This window comes from Hemitrygon akajei, chromosome 31 (genome assembly GCF_048418815.1).
Source record: "Hemitrygon akajei chromosome 31, sHemAka1.3, whole genome shotgun sequence".
Taxonomy (NCBI): domain Eukaryota; kingdom Metazoa; phylum Chordata; class Chondrichthyes; order Myliobatiformes; family Dasyatidae; genus Hemitrygon; species Hemitrygon akajei.
Genome location: NC_133154.1, coordinates 32,604,683 through 32,626,760, shown reverse-complemented (window position 1 = coordinate 32,626,760; position 22,078 = coordinate 32,604,683). Strand labels below are relative to the sequence as shown.

Genomic DNA, 22,078 nt, shown 5'->3' with positions numbered 1-22,078 from the left:
TATAATAAATCAGCCATGATGGAATGGTGGAGCAGAGTTGATGGGCCAAATGGCCTAATTCTGTTCCTACGTCATGTGGTCTGATAGGAACTCAGCAAGTCAAGCAGCATCTATGGAGGAGAATAAATCAGTCGATATTCCAGGCTGAGATCCTTCATCAGGACTCAAAGAGTAATTTCTTTTACTGGCTGGACCATAGCTGGAAAGGCTGGTGTTTATTGCATGTGGGGAGGGTGGGGGAGGGTGAGGTGTCTCCTTGAACCACTGCTGTCCTTCCGATGAATGTGCTGTCTGGGAGGAGTTCCAGGAATCTCGCCCAGGTTCATTGGAGAAAGAGTAATCTACATTCAGCGGCCAATTTATTAAGCACACGTGTTCACCTGCTCATTAATGTAAATATCTAGTCAGCCAATCATGTGGCAGCAACTCAACGCACAAAAGTATGCAGGCATGGTTGCTGTTCAGACCAAACACTGGAATGGAATGAAATGTGATCTAAGTAACTTTGATCGTGGAATTATTGTTGATGCCAGACAGAGTGGTTTGAGTATCTCAGAAACTGCTGATCTCCTGGGATTTACACACTCGCCATCTCTAGAGTTTGGTGTGAAAAATAAAAGAAAAAACATCCAAGTGAGTGGCCGTTCTGTGGTGAACACAGCTTGTTAATGAGAGAGGTCAGAGGAGAATGGTCAGACTGGTTAAAGCCAACAGGAAGGTTACGGTAACTCATATAACCATGCGTTACAACAGTGGTGTGCAGAAGAACATCTCTGAACACACAACACATCAAACTTTGAAGTGGATGGACTACAACAGCAGAATCATAAGCATACATGCAGTGGCTACTTTATCAGGTACAGGAGACACCTAACGTGTAGAATCTGCAGCAGCTGGTGGTATTTCCATACACCTATTTATATCAACATATTATTCAGAATTTAAAAATTATTTACAAGAATAAACCATACCTTTCTTTTTATTCGTAGAGTAGACGTGGAAAGCATGTTTCCCATAGTGAGGGAGTTTAGGGCGAGAGGGCACAGCCTCAGGATAGAGGGGCGTCCATTTAAAACAGAGACGTGGAGAATTTGTGGAATTTGTTACCACGGGCAGCTGTGGAGGCCGGGTCGTTGGGTGTATTTAAGGCAGAGCTTGATAGGTTCTTGATTGGACATGGCTCAAAGGTTACGGGGAGAAGGTCAGGGAGCGGGGCTGAGGAGAGGTAAAAAAGATCAGCCACGGTTGAATGGCAGAGCAAACTCGACGGGCCAAATGCCCTAATTCTGCTCCTATGTCTTTTGGTGTTATGGTCTTGTTCTTATGTTGATAGACAATGCTTTCAGTCCTGTTCCATTGCAATTTTTTAAAACCAGTTGGACTGTTGCTACTCTTGCACCCGCGCACCCCATCCCTGAATTGGTATATTGTTACATTAACTGAGCGGCAAACCAGCCCCACCCTCTCCAGTAGCAGACAAACTCTATACTGTGGCCCTTCCCCACCGGGCCCTTGCGGTGGATGCACCGAGCTTCGGCAGCACGCCCTCCTGCAGCCTGGGACGTGCCAGCCGGCAGCAATCCTCCACAGACACCTCGACCTGCTGGAAGACCAACAAGTTTCAGGCCGGCCAAAGGACGTCCTTCACCGAGCTGATGATCTGCCAGCAGCGCTCGACGTCCATCTCCCTGCGTCCCCGGGAGCAGCCCGTAGGTCAGAGAGTACTCCGTCACCAGGCTGCCTGGGATGCATGCAATGGCAAGAGAAAACTGGCCAAAGCATCAAGGGTACGTAATCAGAAAGGTGCCAGAAAAAGACCAGTAACATCAAGAAGAATCCTATCCACCCTGCTTATGCACTGCTTTGTCCCACTCCCATCAAGGAGAATCCACACCAGAACCATTAGACTCACAAAATAGTTACTCACCTCATCAGTCTGATCAACAACCCTACCCACTAATCCACTACATACACAGCAACCACTCCTCTCCCCAGCCCCTCAGCATCCTTCATCCTCCTTTGCACTCCACTCCTCATACCTCCACTGACACAGTCACAAGAACAAGAATATCTGCAGATGCTGGAAATCCAAAGCAATGCACTCAAGATGCGGTTGGAACTCAGCAGGCCAGGCAGCGTCTATGGAAAAGAGTAAACAGTCGACCTTTCGGGCTGAGACTCTTCATCAGGACTGGAAAGGAAGAGGAGATGTCAGATTAAGAAGGTGGGGGGACGGAAGGAAGAAGTACAAGGTGGCGGGTGATAGGTGAAACTGCGAGTGGAATTAATGAGCTGGGAAGTTGATTGGTGAAAGGGCTGGAGAAGGGGGATCTGATTGGAGAGGGTAGAAGACTGTGGGAGAAAGGGAAGGGGAGGAGCACCAGCGGGAGGTAATGGGCAGGTAAGAAGGGAAGTTGTGAGAGGGAAACGGGAATGGGGAATGGTGAAGGGGGGGAGAGGTAATTACCGGGAGGTCCAGAAATCGATGTTCATGATATTGTGTTTTCATACGCCCTGCTGCTGCTGAAAAGAGTTCCGCCTGCCAAGAGTCGTTCCGTCACTTTGTCGTTTCCAGTCAGTCACCCTGTTTTGCAGATACTCTTGCACCTCGAGTTACATATACGTGCAAGTCTATGAACACTCAGCACCCAAACAGCACCGTCTACATTGTGTTTTGCAGGATTGCTTTTATATTTATAGTGGTCTTTATGTTTGTTATTGTCATTTTTTATGCTACATCGGATCGGGAGTAACAATCATCTCATTCTGCTTTACACTTGTGCACTGAAGAACGACGATATACTGTGACACAGGCCCTGAATCCTCCTCCACACCCTCGTGCTCCTGGTTGTGGTTTTGCAAGGTGCTATCCAGATAGCTGCAGTGCTCTTTGTAGGCAATCTACATTGCAGCCACTGTACACTAGTGATGGAGGGAGTGAATGGTTAGGATTTTACCCTGCATAGAATTAAGATCCTGCCAGGTAACCAGCCCCGCTTACCGAGCAACTTGAAGCCCAGAGACGTTCATTTGGCACGCTAAGGTAGAACTATCAGTGAAACCGCCAATCTATCCCTGCGTGATGGTGACGAAGAGGACTAACCAAATTAAAGCTGGCATTAATTCCCGAGGAATGATCAAATGAATAAGACAGCCAGGCAGCACAATACTTCCTGAATTAGCGAAAGGCATAATTATCCAACAATTACATGAAAATGTATAAAGCTAATCAGAGGCTGGGAAATTTTAACAATGGCTCACGGTCCTTCCTGGAGATTAATATGAATGAGAAATTAAATGCTGAATATTTTCTTTGCAAAAAAAAAAAGTTGCTTATCAAGAAAGCTGTGGCAGTGTGACATTACACTCAGGGCAATTGAGAACATGTCCATAAAGTGACACTGCTGAACCTACGTCCTCATTTGAATTTCAATTTCATATCTGCTCATGACACGCAGCATATTATACATCAGAGTTTAGCAAGGAAGGCAAAATATCACCTAGCCAGTTGATTTGGATACTTCCTACTGACCATGTGAAGTTTGTGCTACATCGAAGTGCACTAAATTATTTACTTTCCTGAGAAAGGTGAATAAACTTTCAAGAGGAATAATCCTCGTAAGATGTACAACAATTAGTTTTGACAGCACTGCACAACGCTTGATATAAATTTGTTAACAAGTTTGCCCAAAACGATACTCGTTAAATTGGAATTAGGATTTCTTTTGTCACTCTGGAGTCATAGACGTAGACACTATAGCACAGAAACAGGCCTCATGGCCCATAACTATTGTTCTGCCTAATCCCATCGACTTGCACCTGGACCGTAGCCTTCCGTACCCCTCCCATCCATGTACCCATCCAAATTTCTCATAAATGTTGTAATCAAACTCATGTCCACTACTTCCAGTGGCAGCTCCTTCCACACTCTCACCACCCTCTGAGTGAAGAAGTTCCCCCTCATGTTCCCCTTAAATATTTCACCTCTCACCCTTAAGCCATGATCTCTAGTTGTAGTCCCACCCAACCTCAGTGGAAAAAGCTTGCTTACATTTATCCTATCTATTCCCCTCATAACTTGGTATACCTCGGTCAAGTCTTCCCTCAATCTTTGACATTCCGAAGAATAAAGACCCAACCTATTCAATCTTTCCCTATAACTCTGGTCTTTGATCCAAAAGCAGCAAACAGTGAGACAACATTCCCAGGTCATGACTATCATTGCCGTGACATTTCAAGGGTGCCCTCAGGCCAAAAATCTGGCATTAAATTCATCTACTCTGGACATTGTGTTGCTCAGAGCACAGGACTTCTGCTGTATTGAAGAAAACAATTCCTGAAATGCATTGACAGGTCTACATATCCCACAGTCTGCGTGCCTCATTGTCCAGAGCAAAGGATTCTAGTAACAGGTAAGAAGTTCACCTTGCAAGCAACGTCAACATTCCCCTTCCAATCTTCATTCCAATTCCATATCATAATACAATTCCGCTGACACAAACCCCTCCTCTTCCCAATGACTCACACTCCAACAGAGAAAGGACCGGCTCCCTACAATAGGTGTGCCCCGGTACTCAATAACCATTGCTGACTCCATCATCGATGATGCACCCCTCCGTACAACCAACACTGTATCCTAAGCTCCCATCAACAATATGCCCCACTCTCCCCATTGACCCTCAGCAACATTGCCCCCACCTACATTTCCATGTTATGGAAATCCACTTTCTTCACACAAATACACTAACGCCATGCCTCAATCGACAAACACCTCACTCTCAAAGCACTGTCCCATTCTTACTGAAACCACCCCACTGCCACACAGGTCCCGCACTCGTACACCAACAACTCAGCTCCACCATCTCTGCATCCATTCCCTTTTCATCAGGTAGCCCAGCCCTCTTCAGCTGTGAGTGCCCTGCCAATCCCCATTGATTCAGCACTGCATCCATTCTTCACTGCGAAATGCTGCCCAGCTCCCCACCTCACCCTGCTCTTTAGTTATCAACCACGATCATCACCCATTCTTCTGACCCTTGCACAAATCCCTCACCCATTCCCATCCAACACCCATTATTAGCTATTCACACCCATTCACATCATTTCACACCCCTCAAATCACCCCTCTTACCCATTCGCATACCTCATTCACACCCCTCACCCATTCACATACCTCAATCACACCCCTCACCTATTCACACCCCTCAAATCACACCCCACACCCATTCACACCCCTCAAATCACCCCTCTTACCCATTCGCATACCTCGTTCACACCCCTCACTCATTCACATACCTCAATCACACCCCTCACCCATTCACACCCATCACCCATTATCACCCGTTCACATCCATTAACACCCCTCACCCATTCACACCCCTCACCCATTCACATCCATCACCCATCTGTCACCCTCACTCCCTGACACCCCTCACACATCTTCCGCTTCAGTCCCTTGAATATTCTGTAAGCAATGTCCTTGGCTTGCAATGGAAGCAATCCCTTCATACATACTACTCTAGTGAATTCTCTTAAGTGTCAGCAAGAAAAATAAAAATTACCTTTGGAAAATGAGACCAGATGCCTTAATGATAGCGAGTGCACCACAGATATGTGTCGTTCCTCAGTCTTCATTCATTCACTTGGACACATTCCAGCCGGTTGCACAGTAATGAAAGCCAGTCTAGAATAAATACAATTAAAAATCAGAATTACTGCATTTTGGTTCATTTATTATAAAAGCATAGATGTTTGGAAGATGCTCAAAATAACTAAACTGAAGAAGGCAAAATCAGGAAGCCAACATCAATGAGATCTCTCATGAGCATTGGATAAATCGAGGGATTCACTACCTAAGACCTTGATTGCTCTTATCACTAATTTATATTTGCTTATTTTATACAGCATAAGGAGGACAAAGCTTTGCAACAGTTGCTGACTGCACGTTTACCGTTGTCTGCAGGTTTTAGGAAGGGATGCCTTGTGAGGATTCCTCGAGAAAACCAGCAGGGAAAACATCGCCGGCATGTATAGCCTGAAGTCACAGAGACGGGTTGAGAGGGTCGAGAGCTTTAAGTTGCTAGTTGCAAACGCCACCAGTAGCCTGTCCTGGTCCAACCATGTAGATGTCTCAGGAGACTCGATAAATGTGACACGTCCCCATCGACACTTACCAATTGTGTTGACTGTATGGAAACTCTGCATATGACCGTAAGAAACTGCAGAAAGTTGTAGACGAAGCTCAGCACATCACGGAAACTAACCCCTGTCCCCCGCCCTTCATGGGCTCTGTCTACTCACAGGCTCAGGCAAAAAATACAAAAGCCTGAAAGCACACACCACCAGACTTAAGGACAGCTTCTATGCAGCTGTTATCAGAACATTAAATGGACCTTTTGTGCCACAGGATGGACTCCTGGCCTCACAATCGCCTCTTACACTGCCTTGCAGTTCATCACGTGCTTTTACACTTACTGTTTTACCTCTTTTTACCTCAGCGCACTGGGTAATGATTTGATCTGAATGAATAGCACGCAAGACAAGCTTTTCACTGTCCCTTGGTACATGTGACAATAATAAACCAATTCCAATACCAGACCACGAGCCAGGAAATGCGAGGTGTTCCTGACCTACCTTGGCTCCTGGCTTGATAAGTGCTTGATTTTTAGAATTCTCGTTGTTAGTTTTGAATCCCTGCGTACCTCAACTTGATTGATCTCCCTGCCACTAGTCCTTATCCAGTTCCACTACCCCATTTTTCACCTCATCAATTTCCCATGATCCTTTTCAACTTACTGCATCCACTGAAACATTTACTAGACCACTCAATAATATCTAAAAAGAAACACATGAATTCAAAATGTGTTGGAGTATTAATAATGATCAAAACTGATGGTTTGAGATTAGTCAGACGGTGCAGAGACAGTTTTAAGACTGGTGGCTTGAATACCAATATGGAGACAAGCCAAAGTATGTGTCAAAGCTTCAGTGTGTTACCATGTAATAGATTCAACACTCAAGATAGTTTAATGTCATTTCCAGTACAAAACTGTGAAGGAGAATGAAATAATTGTTACTCCAGATCCGATGTAGCATATAAAAAACACAATAAGGTAAAGAACTCAATAACTTAATATAATCACAATAAATATAAATACATAAGATATATATATATTGATTGATTATATGTCCACAAAGTGATGCTAGGTACAGGTGTCTCTGACAAGAAATGATAAAGTGGTGGTGTTTGGGGGTCTGGAGGGGTGGTTAATGGGTGGAGGTGTGGATCAGCCTTACTGCTTAGGGAAACTAACCACTTTTGAGTCTAGTGATCCTGGTATTGATGTTACGTAGCCTCCTCCCTGATAGAAATGGGACAAGCAGTCCATCAGCAGGGTAGGTGGATCCCTCAGGGTGTTGCCAGCCTTTTTCAGGCACCTTTCTGTATTCATGTCCTTGATGGTGGGAAGACTGGTGCTGGTGATGCATTGGACAGTTTTGACTCGTTGTCTGCCGCAGTGGTATTATGTACAATTTCAGTTGCATATCTGTTAAAAATCTGATTTGGTAAGCACTATGGGCAAAGGTGGAAGTAGTTTGACATCTGCTTTCCTTCAAGAAAGTTCGGGAGTTAACATGAAGCGAAACAAAATACAAAAGCAGTGTTTGGCTGGGGTTTTGATGTTTCAACAGTGTCCAATCAGAGATCAGGATTCATTAGCAAGGACAAATAAAAATGAACATAAGACACTTGCTCAGTGGAGCCTTTGTTGGAGTGGCCATTGTTGGGCTGGACAGTGTTAGAGTGCGGATTTGAGGCTTCAGCGAGGAGATGTTTGAATGAGAGAAGACAAAAAGATGTAGATAGAGTTTTTCAGTTTAGTTATTGTTTCCTTCTTTATAATTGCAGTTAAACAGGATGCCAGGCAGAATAGTTGAATGCTCCTCCTGCGGGATGTGAGAATTAGCGAGACTTCCAGTGTCCCTGATGACTACACCTGCAAGAAGTACATCGAGCTGCAACTTCAAACACTCCATGTTAAGGAGATGGAGCTGGAAATGGATGAACTGTGCATCATTCAGGAAGGTGAAGGGGTGATGGATAGGACATATAGATAGACAGTTACACTGAAGGTGCAGGGCACAGGAAACTGGGTGACAGTCAGGAAGGGGAAAGGGGTTAAACAGAGTAGCCCTGTAGCCATCCCCCTCAACAACAGGGAAGTCACAGTGGTCAGCTCTCTGGCACTGAGTCTGCCTCTGTGGCTTAGAAAGGAAGAAGGGAGAAGAGGTGAGCTGTGGTGTTAGGGGATTCATTAGTTAGGGAAACAGAAAGGAGGTTCTGTGTGGGAATGAGATTCCTGGATGGAATGTTGCCACCCGGTGCCAGAGTCTGGGCTGTGGAGAAAGTCATTGGTAAGACCTCACACACAGTCAGGAATCAAAAGGTTGAGCGTGGTGGGGCTAATGTAAGAAGTATTGTAAGAAAGGCAGATGAGCTCAAGGCATGGATGAACACATGGAATTATGATATTCTAGCCATTACTGAGACTTGATTGCAGGAGGGGCAGGACTAGCAGCTCAATTTTCTAGGCTTCTATTGTTTTAGATATGATATGGCAGGAGGGATTAAAGGGAGAGGGTGTTATTACTAGTCATGGAAAATGTCATGGTAGTGGTCAGTCAGGACAGAGGGGAGAACTTGTCTAGTGAGTCTGTATGTGTGGAACTGAGAAGAGTATGACCATGCTAATGCGGCTATATTGTAGAGAACCCAACAGTCCACAGGATTTGGAGGAAACAAACTTGTAGAGAGTTTGCAGACTGTTTCGAGAAGGTGATAGTATATGATTTTTAACTTTCCACATATTGACTGTGATTCCCATACTGTGAAGGGACTAGATGGGATAGAGTTTGTCAAATATGTTCAGTAAAGTTTCCTTCATCAGTTCATAGAACTCCCAACAAGACAATGTGTGATACTGGATCTGCTTTTAGGGAACGAGACAGGGCAGGTGACTTGTAAGGAAACACTTTATTTCTAGTGATCATAAAGCCATTATGAATAAACTCTTCTAGGGCTTCCAGACAGGTACAGATGTCGATTATAACCAACGTTTCAAAGACAACCTGTGCCATCTTCATCTGGGATGATGCCTGGTATGTCTCTTTCAGTGCTATTTATACCCATAGTCAGTCCCTCCTGATTGGTTAGTCCTCATCCAAACAGGTTTCCATTTACAATTGAATTTCAGTTCTTACTTAGCGCGAGCCCTTTGTCTTTGTTAAAATTCTTTTCCTCTAGTTTTATTTCAATGGTTTCCTTCAGCAGGCTGTCCCAAAAGCCATTGGCTGGCTGGTGACATAGTGGCATCAGTGCCAGACTCTGAAGCAAAGGCTCCCGAGTTCGAATCCAGATCGGGCCACCCCGAGCACACTTTCCACCCATGCTGGATTGGGCATCGAGCTAGCCGCTCGGCCCCATAAAAAAAACAAGGGTCGAGTCAGGAACGTTCATATCGTGGCCCGGTTAATCTGAAAGGAGACCAATCCTGACACCACGTGCCAGACGAGAATGGCTGACTGTCTGGTGCGACACACTAAAAAAAATAAATAAACAAATAACTTTAAGAAAGCACGGCAGTTTTGTGCCATTGAAGTCAATCCTATGGCCATTTCAAATGCACTGTTCTGCTACCGCTGATTTCTCTGGGTAACACAAACAGATACACCTGCTGACTTCTTTAATGTGGGTTTCCACTGTCTGGCCGATATACGCTGCTCTGCGTTCAAAGGGAATCCTGTAGACACCAGACGATCTAAGTCCTGGGTCATTTTTGACACACATAAGCTGTGATTTGAGCTTCCTTATGGGTTTGTGGATGGTATTAATCCGATATTTCTTCAGGATCTTGACAATCCTTCCAGAAACCGTGGAAATATAGAGAAGACAGGCAGTAGCGATGGGTTCCTCCTTGCAAGTTAGGTTTCCTGGTTTTGCTGTTGGCCTTTTTAAAAGCCCAATTGATTTCCTTCTCCTTGTGGCCAATCTGTAGGAGCATCGTGCATAATCGTCTTGTTTCCTCGGGGAAATTCTCCTGGTCCAAAATAGTGTTGCACAGTTAATCAAAGTAGAAAGAACCACTCTTCATTGGGAGGAACGATGGTGGCAGTTAGTGCTGAGTTTTAAGTGTGTGTGAGTGTGTTTACAATAGACACCATGTTTGAGGCTGCCATCCGGTTTCCATCATATTACAGTGTCCAGGAACAGGAGGCAAACATTCTTCTCCATCTCCATTGTAAATTGAATGTTTGGATGTATACTGTTCAGATGGTCATGGAAGTGTTGGAGTGCCTGGAGTCCGTGAGGCCGCACTACAAAGGTATCATCGATGTATATGAAAGAGCATTTGGGGTGTAAGGGCGATGAACTCAGAGCCCTCTCCTCAAAGTCCTTCATGTAGAAATTAGCAGTAGCCAGTGACAAGGCGATCCCATGAACACTCTGTGCAAATGTTCATATGTTCTCAGCCTGGCAAAAACTCCACTCGCACAGCCTCTTGTGCGATTCATTTCAAGGTCAATATTGGCTCTTGAAAGAAGACTGCTAAGATATGGGAAATGAGCAATGTTCTCCAGAGAGATGTTATCAACTCATTTGGTTGGAGGTTTGGGAGCTTGATCTGGAGCTGGTTGGTGCAGGACTTGGATTATCTTGATGTTTAGATCAAGTCACCGGAGTTTGTATGCACAGGCAAAAGCATCCATTATGCATTACAGATCCTCTTCAGAGTGGGCTACAAGGGCGTTATCGCCTGCATATTGGAGCTCCATGATGGAAGTAGTTGACATCTTGCTCTTTGCCGTGAGCCTGTTAAGGTGATGCACACAGCCACCAACAAAGGGAGACAGCGTGGTCATTAAATGCTTAACAATACATCAACAATAACATCCACTATCACACTCCCAATGAAGAGTGGTTCTTTCTACTTTGATTAACAGTGTGAAAACTATTTTGGACCTGGAGAGTCTCCCCAAGGAAATAAGACGATTATGCATGATGTTTCTACAGAATGGCTACAAGGTGAAGGAAATCAATCGGGCGGACGGAAGAAGTGGGAAACCTAACAACAAGGAGGAACCAGTCACTACCACCTGTCTTGCTTATATTTCCATGGTTTCCGGAAGGGATCGGCAGGATCTTCCAGAAATTCTGGATTAATAACGTCCACAAATCCGTAAGGATGTTCAAATCAGTTTATGCGAGTCAAAGATGACCTGGGATCCAGGTCAGCTGGCGTTTACAGAGATCCCTGTGAATGTGAAGGGAGCAGCGTACATTGGCCAGATGGGATGCACGGTGGAAACTTGCATCAAGAAGCACAGGAGGTGTAACTATTTTTGTTATCCAGAGAAATTAGCGATAGCAAAACATTGCATTTGTAATGGCCATAGGATTGACTTCAACACAAAACTACTGTGCCGTGCCAATGGCTTTCGGGACCACCTGGTGAAGGAAACCACTGAAATAAAACTAGAGGTAGAGAATTTTAACAAAGACAAAGGGCTCGCTCTAAGAACTGGAATGCGATTGTAAACAAGGTGGGAGAGCAAAAACCTGATTGGATGAGGACTAACCGATCAGGACAGACGTAATATGGAGTTATAAATACCACTGGAGTAGACGTGCTCAGGCATCATCCCTGATGAAGATGGCGGAGTTTGTCATCAAAATGTTGACTATTATCGCTACCTGTACCTGGCTAGAAGCCTGAGAAAAGTTTAATCATCATAAACACTGGATCATTTTCCATAATGTCATTAGTTTCAAGGTAACTATGGAAAAAGATGGGTCTGGTCTACAGGTTGAGATTCTAAATTGGAGAAAGGTCAATTTTGATGGTATCAAAAAGGATAAGACAAGTGTGGATTGGGACAGGCTGTTTCTGGCAAATATGTTCTTGGTAAGTGGGAGACCTGCAAAAGTGAAATTTTGAGAGTACAAAGCTTGTATATGCCTGTCAGAATAAAACGCAAGGATAGCAGGTTTAGGAAACCTTGGTGTTAGAGAGGTATTGAGGCCCTAGTTAAGAGAAAAAAAAGGTGCATAGCCAATATAGACAGGTTGGAACAAATGAAGTACTTGAGGAGTATAAGAAATGCAAAAGAAGCTATTGGAAAATATACTAGGGGACCAGGTAGATGAGTACTTAGATAGACAGAGACTGATTAGGGATAGTCAACATGACTTTGTGCATGGTAAGTTGTCTCTAATCTATCTTCTTTTTCAAGCAAGTTACCAGGAAAGTTGACAAAGGCAAGGCAATGGGCGTTGTCTACATGGACTTTAGCGAAGCATTTAACAAGGTTCCGCATGGCAGGTTGGTCAAGAAGATTCTGTCGCTGGGAAACCAAGATGAGGTAGTAAATTGGATTAGATACTGCATTGGCTTTGTGGGAGAAGCCAAAGAGTGGTGGTAGAGGGCTGTCCCTCTGAGTGGAGGCCTGTGACTAGTGGTATGCCACAGGGATCGGCACTGGATCCATTGTTGTTCGTCATCTGTATCAACGATCTGGATGTTAATGTGGTAAAATGGATCAGTAAATTAGCAGATGTCACCAAGATTGGGTTTGTAGTGGACAGAGAGGAAGAGTACCAACATGATCTGGACCAGCTGGAATAATGGGCTGAAATGGAATTTATTGCAGACAAGTGCGAGGTGTTTCACTTTGAGAGGACCAACCAAGTCTTATACAATGAGCAATCAGGCACTGAAAAGCATATCAGAACAAAGGGATCTTGGAATATAGGTCCATAATTCATTGAAAGTGACATCACAGGTAAAGAAAGCTTTTGACACATTGCCCTTCATAAATCAAAGTATTGAGTACAGGAGTTGGGATGTTGAAGTTGTATAAGATGAACGTGGGGCCTAATTTGGAGTCCTGTGTGCATTTCTTGTCACCTACCTACAGGAAAGATTAGATAAAATGGAAAGAGCACAGAGAAAAGTTACAAGGATGTTGGGAAGCCCAGAGTCTATGGATCGCTGCCAGTCCTCTGGGGAAGTTGAAGTCCCAATGTCTTCAAATCCTTGAGTCCACTGGAGGCTGAAACCAGCCTGTCCTGTGATTAGAAGACTCTGTATGTGCGCAAGTGGGTGGGTGGATATGTAGGAAGGACAAACGGAGTTTGTTTCGCTGTTATTGTTTGGTCGTTTGTTGTTTTCTGTATTGTTGTGGTCTGTGATGTTCTACCAAGCCTTGTGAGCTTGCTATGTTGGTGCCCGAATGTGTGACAACACTTGCGGGCTGCTCCCAGTGCATCCTTGGTTGTGTTGGTTATTAATGCAAGCAACGTAACTCACTGTATGTTTCAATGTACATGTGATTAAATAAATCTGAATCTAGAGGGCATGACTTGCCTTTTTTATTAAACCTATTTAGAGATACAGCACGCTAACAGGCCAGTCTAGCCTAATGAGCCCACACCGGCCAATTACACCCTCATAACCAATTATCCTACTAACCAGTATGTCTTTAGAATGTGGAGGAAACCGGAGCACCCAGAGGAAACCCATGCGGTTAGGGGAAGAACGTACAAACTCCTTACAGACAGCGGTTGGAATTGAACCCAGGATGATGGTTCTGTTATAGCATTATGCCAACTGCTATGTTACTGTGCCACTCCCAAATAATTAGAAAAACTAAATGGCAATACTTAAAAATCTACAGAAGTGATCTTTTTTAATAAAATGATTTGAAAAGATGCTCAGGGAAGGATAAGAACACGTGAGATTAACATGAAGCAAACCACAAAATGCACGGAGAGGCAGACTTAGCCAACGAGAAGAGTAATGAGAAGTTTAACTTTCCATACATATCTAAAGTTTATTTTCTCAAGCTGACAATGGTTTAATAATTCATCCCAAATGACAGCTCATTTCATAGTACAAGACTCTGAGAAGTGCCTGCATCAGTGCTGAAGTGGGAATCTCTGGATTCCAAGGAGATGGTGAAGCTAATCCTGATCTCAACTGACCCAACTTTCCCTCACACATTAGGCAACCCTTTGGCCCAGCTAGTCCATGCCAACCAGGATGGCCCATCCAAGCTAGTCCGATTTGTCTATGTTCGACACATAGTCTTCTAAACACTTCCAATCCATTTACCTATCCAAATGTCTTTTAAAAGTGATTAACGTACCTGCCTTAGCTATTTTCTGTGGCGTTGATTTCAAATTGCTGGAAAGTGGAGATTTTTTGTGTGCAATTCTGAAGGGAATCATTAAACGTTCCTGTTTAGGATGACTGCAGCTGAAATCCAGTCACAGCAATGGCTCTCTCTTTTTGTTCTTATATATACATATATATATATATAATGAATTTCTATATATTTCAATAAATTATATTTACTACAGATTACATTAGTATATGTAATTGCAATTTATAATGATTTTAATATATTGCACTATAATGCTGCCACAAAACAATGCCATAAGTCTGTGATATTAAACATGATTCTGATTCTGTTTCAAACAAACCACGTTTGTGTAAACAGGTTGCCTCCCCAGTTTCCATGAAATCTTCAGTGCTGTTATGTCTGTAGTGTTCTGCGTTGCTCTGCTGAGCGTTGTGGGCGTTGGAATGTGTGGTGACACTTGTGGGCTGCACCCTGTGTTGTGTTGGTCGTTAAGGCAAACAGCACATTTCACTCTGTGTATCAATGTGCATGTGATAAATAAATCTGAATCTGCATCTAAACCCTTCTATTAATGTTGTGAATGAATGTTTACAAGGAATCACCCTCGCACGGAATCCCAACAGGAAAGACTCCTTCCAGAAGACAGCATCCATAATGTTAGAGACACAAGAGATTCTACAGATGTTGGAAATCCAGAGTAACACGCACAAAATTCTAGAGGAACTCAGCAGGTCAGGCAGCATCTTTGGAGAGGAATAAAGAGTCAATTCTTCGTCGGTTCATTCCTCTCTGACCTGCTAACTTCCTCCAGCATTTTCTAGGACCATGGGTATTCTCCTCATCAGTTTATTTCTGCTCCAGATTCCATCGTCTGTAATCTCTTGCAACTCCATTTTAAAGGTGCTCTACGTCCATTCCAGTGAGACTGACAGAGTCCCAGTCAAAAAGCCCCCACATTTTCTGCAGAGCGATCCCACAGAGGAGGAAGACAACTGAAAGGATGAGATACCAGCATCACTATAGCTGTTGTGCCAAACCTAAATTCTCCTCCATTAATTGATCATTCAAATAGTCCAGAAGACACCATTAATGTGCAAACACAAGAGATTCTGCAGATGACCCTACTCCTTCCCTTTCTCCCATGGTCGACTTTCCATTCCTATCAGATTCCTCCTTCTCCAGTCCTTTACCTTTTACCCCACCCACTTGGCTTCACCTATCACCTTCTAGCTTGTACTCCTTCCCCTCCCCTCACCTTCTTATTCTGGCAGTTCCCCTCTTCCTTTCCAGTCCTGATGAAGGGTCTTGGCCTGAAATGTCGACTGGTTATTCCCCTCCATAGATGCTGCCTGACCTGCTGAGTTACTCCAGCATTTTGTGTGTGTGTGTGTGTTATCCATACAGTTAGCACTTCTTAAAACCCTAAATGCAATTTGCATGTAAGCCTCGTTACTGTATTTTTACATAATAGTGCAAGGATGACATATCTTTTGTTCTGCTTGAGCTGTTATATTGTTGTGCCGTTCTGAATGAGCTATCATTACATGATATAGATGTCTCTCATCCACAGCCCATCAACCACCGATTCTATCCATCTTCAGATGTGTTTCAGTATTCACCTAGCACTGGTCATCCATCTTGCCATCTTGGTTCTCTTACTATTTGCTCAGCTCTCACAGCTCTCTTGTGAATTAGTTAAGTGATGAGAGCACATGTTTAAATCATGTGCTTTATGAAATCTTTCGGGCTTTGTATTTGCAATCAGGGCTCATGATTTATAAGCCGCAGTATATAATGTACAGTCCAGTTTTGTATTTCTGGCACTGCCCAATGCCTCAGGTTCAAACACCTAATGTGAAAGGAAGGTTTTTATTTCAAATGATACCAAAATGTCCCAAAACACTTCACCACATATCAACTCTGCCTTACAGCTGACAGACAGACAGCTGTCAATTTAGGTACAAAGAGTTTGTTCTAAAAATGTCATAATGACTTAAACAAGGTATAGTCTATAAACTTCTTTCATGTACATCGAAACTTACATGAAATGTGTCGTTAGTGTTCACAACCAACACCACCTCAGGATATGTGCTGGGGGCAGCCGCCAAGGGTCACCATATATTCCAACATCAGCATAGCATGCCGACGATGTTCAGCAGAGAAACTTCTTCCTTAATATTACTGGTTAAAGAAGAGTCCTAACCTTAATATTGACCATTGACCCTATTCAGCCGTCTTGCGCAGAGAAATGAAGTTTCTTAAGGAGACACGAGAGGCTGCAGATGCTGGAACCTGGAGCAACAAATATTCTGCTGGAGGGACTCAACTGAGAGAGGAAAGCGATCATTTCGGGTCGGAAGCCTGCATCAGGACCGAGAATGGAGAAGGAAGGTGTCCGAGGGTGATCACTGGACTAAAAAGTGGAGTACACTGACAGACAGGTAGTATCAAAGAGGGGATGGAGAGCAGAGCTGGGAATGGGAGACAGTGGCCAATGAACGAGCAATAGAGGCAAACAGAGAGAGAGAGAAAAGAGGAGAACAAGAAAAAAAGGAGCTTTGTGTGGGGGGTGGCGTGGGGGAGAAATTCTTCTCAACTTCATCTCTGAAAGTCTTGGTCCTACCTCAGGGACAGTTATAACTCTCCAGCTCCTGATCCACTTCATTCACCTCAATGCTGAACATGACTCTACAGCTCCTGTTCTCAGTATTATTTATTTACTTTTTCATGATTATTTGCGCAACTTTTCTTCTCTTTGCACATAGGTTGTTGCCAGTCTTTATTATTTATAGTCTTTCATAAGCTATGTTGTATTACTTTATTTTCCTGCAAATGCCTGCAAGAAAATAAATCTCAAATTATGAATATACCAGTGTACTTTGCAATAAACTGACTTTCACTGGACCCCCATAAATTGACTTTGACTGTACCCCCATCTCCCAGATACCCTGACCAGTGGAAATTATTTATCTCGACCTGCTAAGATCAAATCACTTTCACTTCTGAAGTTCCAGAGGAAAATAATCAATTTGTGCAGTTTCTCCTTATCAATTAAACCTTGGACGGCCCCTCCTCTCCTCTTTATACCAGCCATCTTCCTTCTCCATTCTTGCCCCTCCTGTAGGGTTTCAACCCGAAATGCCGACAAGTCCTTGCTGCCCACGACTGGAATCCACTGAGTTCCTCCAACTGGTTGCTCCAGATTCTAGCACCCGCTGTCTCTGGTGTCACCCGAATAAACTCTTTTTTCCTCTTTGCAAAAGAGACCAGAGCATCTCTTCTTGATTGGCTGAGGGACAAATATTGGCCAGGGTGCGATATTGAACAGAACTCCCCCCTTTGTGGCAGAGCTTGCAGCCAATGCTACCTTTGTTTCCAATCAGTGGACTGCCATAACACTGACGAAACAAGAAGCATCTTGTTATTGCTCTGGATATTTCAATTCCCCGGTGACAGTGATGAATTTTCTCCCCCCTCTCCCTCCCTCATCAGATTAGCTGGCTCAAGAATCTCATGACAACTGAAGATAAGGCCACCTTCAAAGAGACAATTCATCTCAGAAATCCCAGCTCCGTGGTGTTTTAAGATTAATTGCTGATGTTGTGTCCAGAAATCTTTGAAAGGTACAGCTTTTTCATGACTGATCTTTCCTTATTTCAGTTGCAATCTTGCTCAGTGTGTTTGGTTACATTGAGAGACACAGCGTGAAGCACGCTGTTCTTTTGTCTGTCTATGCCATCAGCACCATCAGTTCCAGGGAGGTGTTTGGAGCTCAGTGCAAAGCGTTTGCCTCGGTTCTTTCTGACACTAAACTCACCTTAATCTGTTGTGTGGAGTGGCTTGTGACTGTTTTTGCTGCAATGCACTCTGGAGGTTATACCTCGAGGGAAGCTTTGCATTTATATAGCACCTTTCAGGATGCTCCAAGGCACTTTTACAGTCAATGTATAGCAAGCTCCCACCAACAGTAATGTCCAAAGACCACAAGGCTTAGAGTAGATTAGGCTATTTGGCCCATCGAGACTGTTCTTCCATTCCATCATAGCTGATTCATTATCCCTCTCAACCCCATTCTCCTGCCCTCTCCCCGTAACTTTTGTCGCCGTTGCTAATCAAGCACCTATCAACGTCCACTTTAAATATACTCAATGACTCGGCCTCTAGAGCTGTCTGTGGCAATGAGTACCACAGATTCATCACTGCACGGCTAAAGAAATCCCCCCCGATCTCTGTTCTAAACAATATCCTTCTATTCAGAGGCTGTGCCCTCTGGTCCTCGACTCCCTCGAAGCTGGATACATCCTCTCCACATCCACTCTATGTAGGCCTTTACGTTATTCAATGGGTTTCAATGAGATGCCCTTCAGCCTTCTAAACTCCAGTCAGTACAGGCACAGAGACTTTATATTGGAATAAAGCCACCATATTGATTCAAGATTCGGGACTTAAAAATGTTTATTGCTGCTCTTCAGTGCACGAGTGTAAAGGAGAATGAAATTAATGTTACTCTAGATCCAACGTAGCATAAAATAGCTCAATAAAATTAAAAGTGATCCCATAAAACACAACGTACAAGTAACCGAGTGTGACCACATATACAGTGATGCCCTCTGTTGCATCCAAACTGTCTACATAATACGCAAGCCAGGGCAGTACGATATGGAGAGCAAGCTGTTGTCTATGTGGCAGGCTCCCCCTCTCCACACAGCTGATGATTCCAAAGGGATGGCAGAGGCGGATACAGTTCAGCACCATCAGCGTTGCAGGAGTTGCCAGTCAGCGTTGAAGTGCCTTAGGGTCTCCAGCTCTGGAATTTCCCTCGGGGTTTACTCCCAAAGCCTTCCTCATGAGTAGGTATAGCGCAAGGCAGCGGAGGTTTGAGATCAAAGTTTTTCTTCTGCTAGATGAGCTGCCAACCATGGCTGATGAGCCCCATCTGTCCGAAGCAACTGGTTTTGAGATGCCGGTAACCAGCCTGTACCCCTTCTCCTATCAGTAGAAACAGATCTGCCAGGCTCAGTAGTTAAGCCACATGTGAAGGCCAGGAGCTGGAAATGGTTGTCAGAGGCTATTTGAGGTGCATGTGAGTTTATCCCCACTACCTCCCCCAGCGATGACAACCTTAAGGAGCATGGCACATATGGGGGATGAAGGGGGTAGTGAGGGACTATGTCAGTGTAGGGATGAGGTGTGGAGTGTCAGTGTGAAGTGACAGTGAATGGGGTGAAGGGGGTGGTGAGGGACTGTGTCAGTGTAGGTATGAGGTGTGGAGTGTCAGTGTGAAGTGACAATGAATGGGGTGAAGGGGGTGGTGAGGGACTGTGTCAGTGTAGGTATGAGGTGTGGAGTGTCAGTGTGAAGTGACAATGAATGGGGGATGGGGAGTGGTGAGGGACTGTGGAGAGGAGTGTGTCAGCGTAGGGATGAGATGTGGAGTGTCAGTGTACAGTGACAGTGAATGGGGATGAAGGGGGTGGTGAAGGACTGTAGAGAGGAGTGTGTCAGTGTAGGGATGAGGTGTGGAGTGTCAGTGTAAAGTGACAGTGAAGGGGGGTGAAGGGGATGGTGAGGGACTTTGGAGAGGAGTGTGTCAGCGTAGGGATGAGATGTGGAGTGTCAGTGTACAGTGACAGTGAATGGGGATGAAGGGGGTGGTGAGGGACTGTAGAGAGGAGTGTGTCAGTGTAGGGATGAGGTGTGGAGTGTCAGTGTAAAGTGACAGTGAAGGGGGATGAAGGGGATGGTGAGGGACTTTGGAGAGGAGTGTGTCAGCGTAGGGATGAGATGTGGAGTGTCAGTGTACAGTGACAGTGAATGGGGATGAAGGGGGTGGTGAGGGACTGTAGAGAGGAGTGTGTCAGTGTAGGGATGAGGTGTGGAGTGTCAGTGTAAAGTGACAGTGAAGGGGGGTGAAGGGGATGGTGAGGGACTGTGGAGAGGAGTGTGTCAGTGCAGGTATGGGGTGTGGAGTGTACAGTGACAGTGAAGGGGGGTGAAGGGGGTGGTGAGGGACTGTGGAGAGGAGTGTGTCAGCGTTGGGATGAGATGTGGAGTGTCAGTGTACAGTGACAATGAATGGGGGATGGTGAGGTGGTGAGGGACTGTGGAGAGGAGTGTGTCAGCGTAGGGATGAGATGTGGAGTGTCAGTGTACAGTGACAGTGAATGGGGATGGAGGGGGTGGTGAGGGACTGTGGAGAGGAGTGTGTCAGTGCAGGGATGAGATGTGGAGTGTCAGTGTACAGTGACAGTGAATGGGGATGGAGGGGGTGGTGAGGGACTGTGGAGAGGAGTGTGTCAGTGCAGGGATAAGGTGTGGAGTGTCAGTGTACAGTGACAGTGAAGGGGGGATGAAGGGGTGGTGAGGGACTGTGGAGAGGAGTGTGTCAGTGCAGGGATGAGATGTGGAGTGTCAGTGTACAGTGACAGTGAATGGGGATGGAGGGGGTGGTGAGGGACTGTGGAGAGGAGTGTGTCAGTGCAGGGATGAGATGTGGAGTGTCAGTGTACAGTGACAGTGAATGGGGATGGAGGGGGTGGTGAGGGACTGTGGAGAGGAGTGTGTCAGTGCAGGGATAAGGTGTGGAGTGTCAGTGTACAGTGACAGTGAAGGGGGGATGAAGGGGTGGTGAGGGACTGTGGAGAGGAGTGTGTCAGTGCAGGGATGAGATGTGGAGTGTCAGTGTACAGTGACAGTGAATGGGGATGAAGGGGATGGTGCGGGACTGTAGAGAGGAGTGTGTCAGCGTAGGGATGAGATGTGGAGTGTCAGTGTACAGTGACAGTGAATGGGGATGAAGGGGATGGTGCGGGACTGTGGAGAGGAGTGTGTCAGTGCAGGTATGGGGTGTGGAGTGTACAGTGACAGTGAAGGGGGGTGAAGGGGATGGTGAGGGACTGTGGAGAGGAGTGTGTCAGTGCAGGTATGGGGTGTGGAGTGTACAGTGACAGTGAAGGGGGGTGAAGGGGATGGTGAGGGACTGTAGAGAGGAGTGTGTCAGCGTAGGGATGAGATGTGGAGTGTCAGTGTACAGTGACAGTGAAGGGGGATGAAGGGGATGGTGAGGGACTGTGGAGAGGAGTGTGTCAGTGTAGGGATGAGATGTGGAGTGTCAGTGTACAGTGACAGTGAAGGGGGATGAAGGGGATGGTGAGGGACTGTGGAGAGGAGTGTGTCAGCGTAGGGATGAGATGTGGAGTGTCAGTGTACAGTGACAGTGAAGGGGGATGAAGGGGATGGTGAGGGACTGTGGAGAGGAGTGTGTCAGTGTAGGGATGAGATGTGGAGTGTCAGTGTACAGTGACAGTGAAGGGGGGTGAAGGGGGTGGTGAGGGACTGTGGAGAGGAGTGTGTCAGCGTAGGGATGAGATGTGGAGTGTCAGTGTACAGTGACAGTGAATGGGGGTGAAGGGGGTGGTGAGGGACTGTGGAGAGGAGTGTGTCAGTGCAGGGATGAGATGTGGAGTGTCAGTGTACAGTGACAGTGAATGGGGGATGAAGGGGATGGTGAGGGACTGTGGAGAGGAGTGTGTCAGTGCAGGGATGAGATGTGGAGTGTCAGTGTACAGTGACAGTGAATGGGGATGAAGGGGATGGTGAAGGACTGTAGAGAGGAGTGTGTCAGCGTAGGGATGAGATGTGGAGTGTCAGTGACAGTGAAGGGGGGTGAAGGGGATGGTGAGGGACTGTGGAGAGGAGTGTGTCAGTGTAGGGATAAGGTGTGGAGTGTCAGTGTACAGTGACAGTGAATGGGGGGTGAAGGGGATGGTGAGGGACTGTGGAGAGGAGTGTGTCAGTGCAGGTATGGGGTGTGGAGTGTACAGTGACAGTGAAGGGGGGTGAAGGGGATGGTGAGGGACTGTGGAGAGGAGTGTGT

The 22,078-nt window shown here is 45.5% G+C and overlaps 1 protein-coding gene across 2 annotated transcripts in view; it reads right to left on the bottom strand.

The window, feature by feature from the left end:
* Nucleotides 1-22,078, bottom strand: part of LOC140719130 (protein phosphatase 1 regulatory subunit 29-like) — a 509,863-nt gene that overhangs the window by 219,629 nt on the left and 268,156 nt on the right. For both annotated transcript variants that reach the window (XM_073033529.1, XM_073033528.1), the window contains exon 3: nt 5,562-5,683. The gene's annotated coding sequence lies outside the window, so the exon portion shown is untranslated. The remainder of the gene's footprint in view (nt 1-5,561; nt 5,684-22,078) is intronic.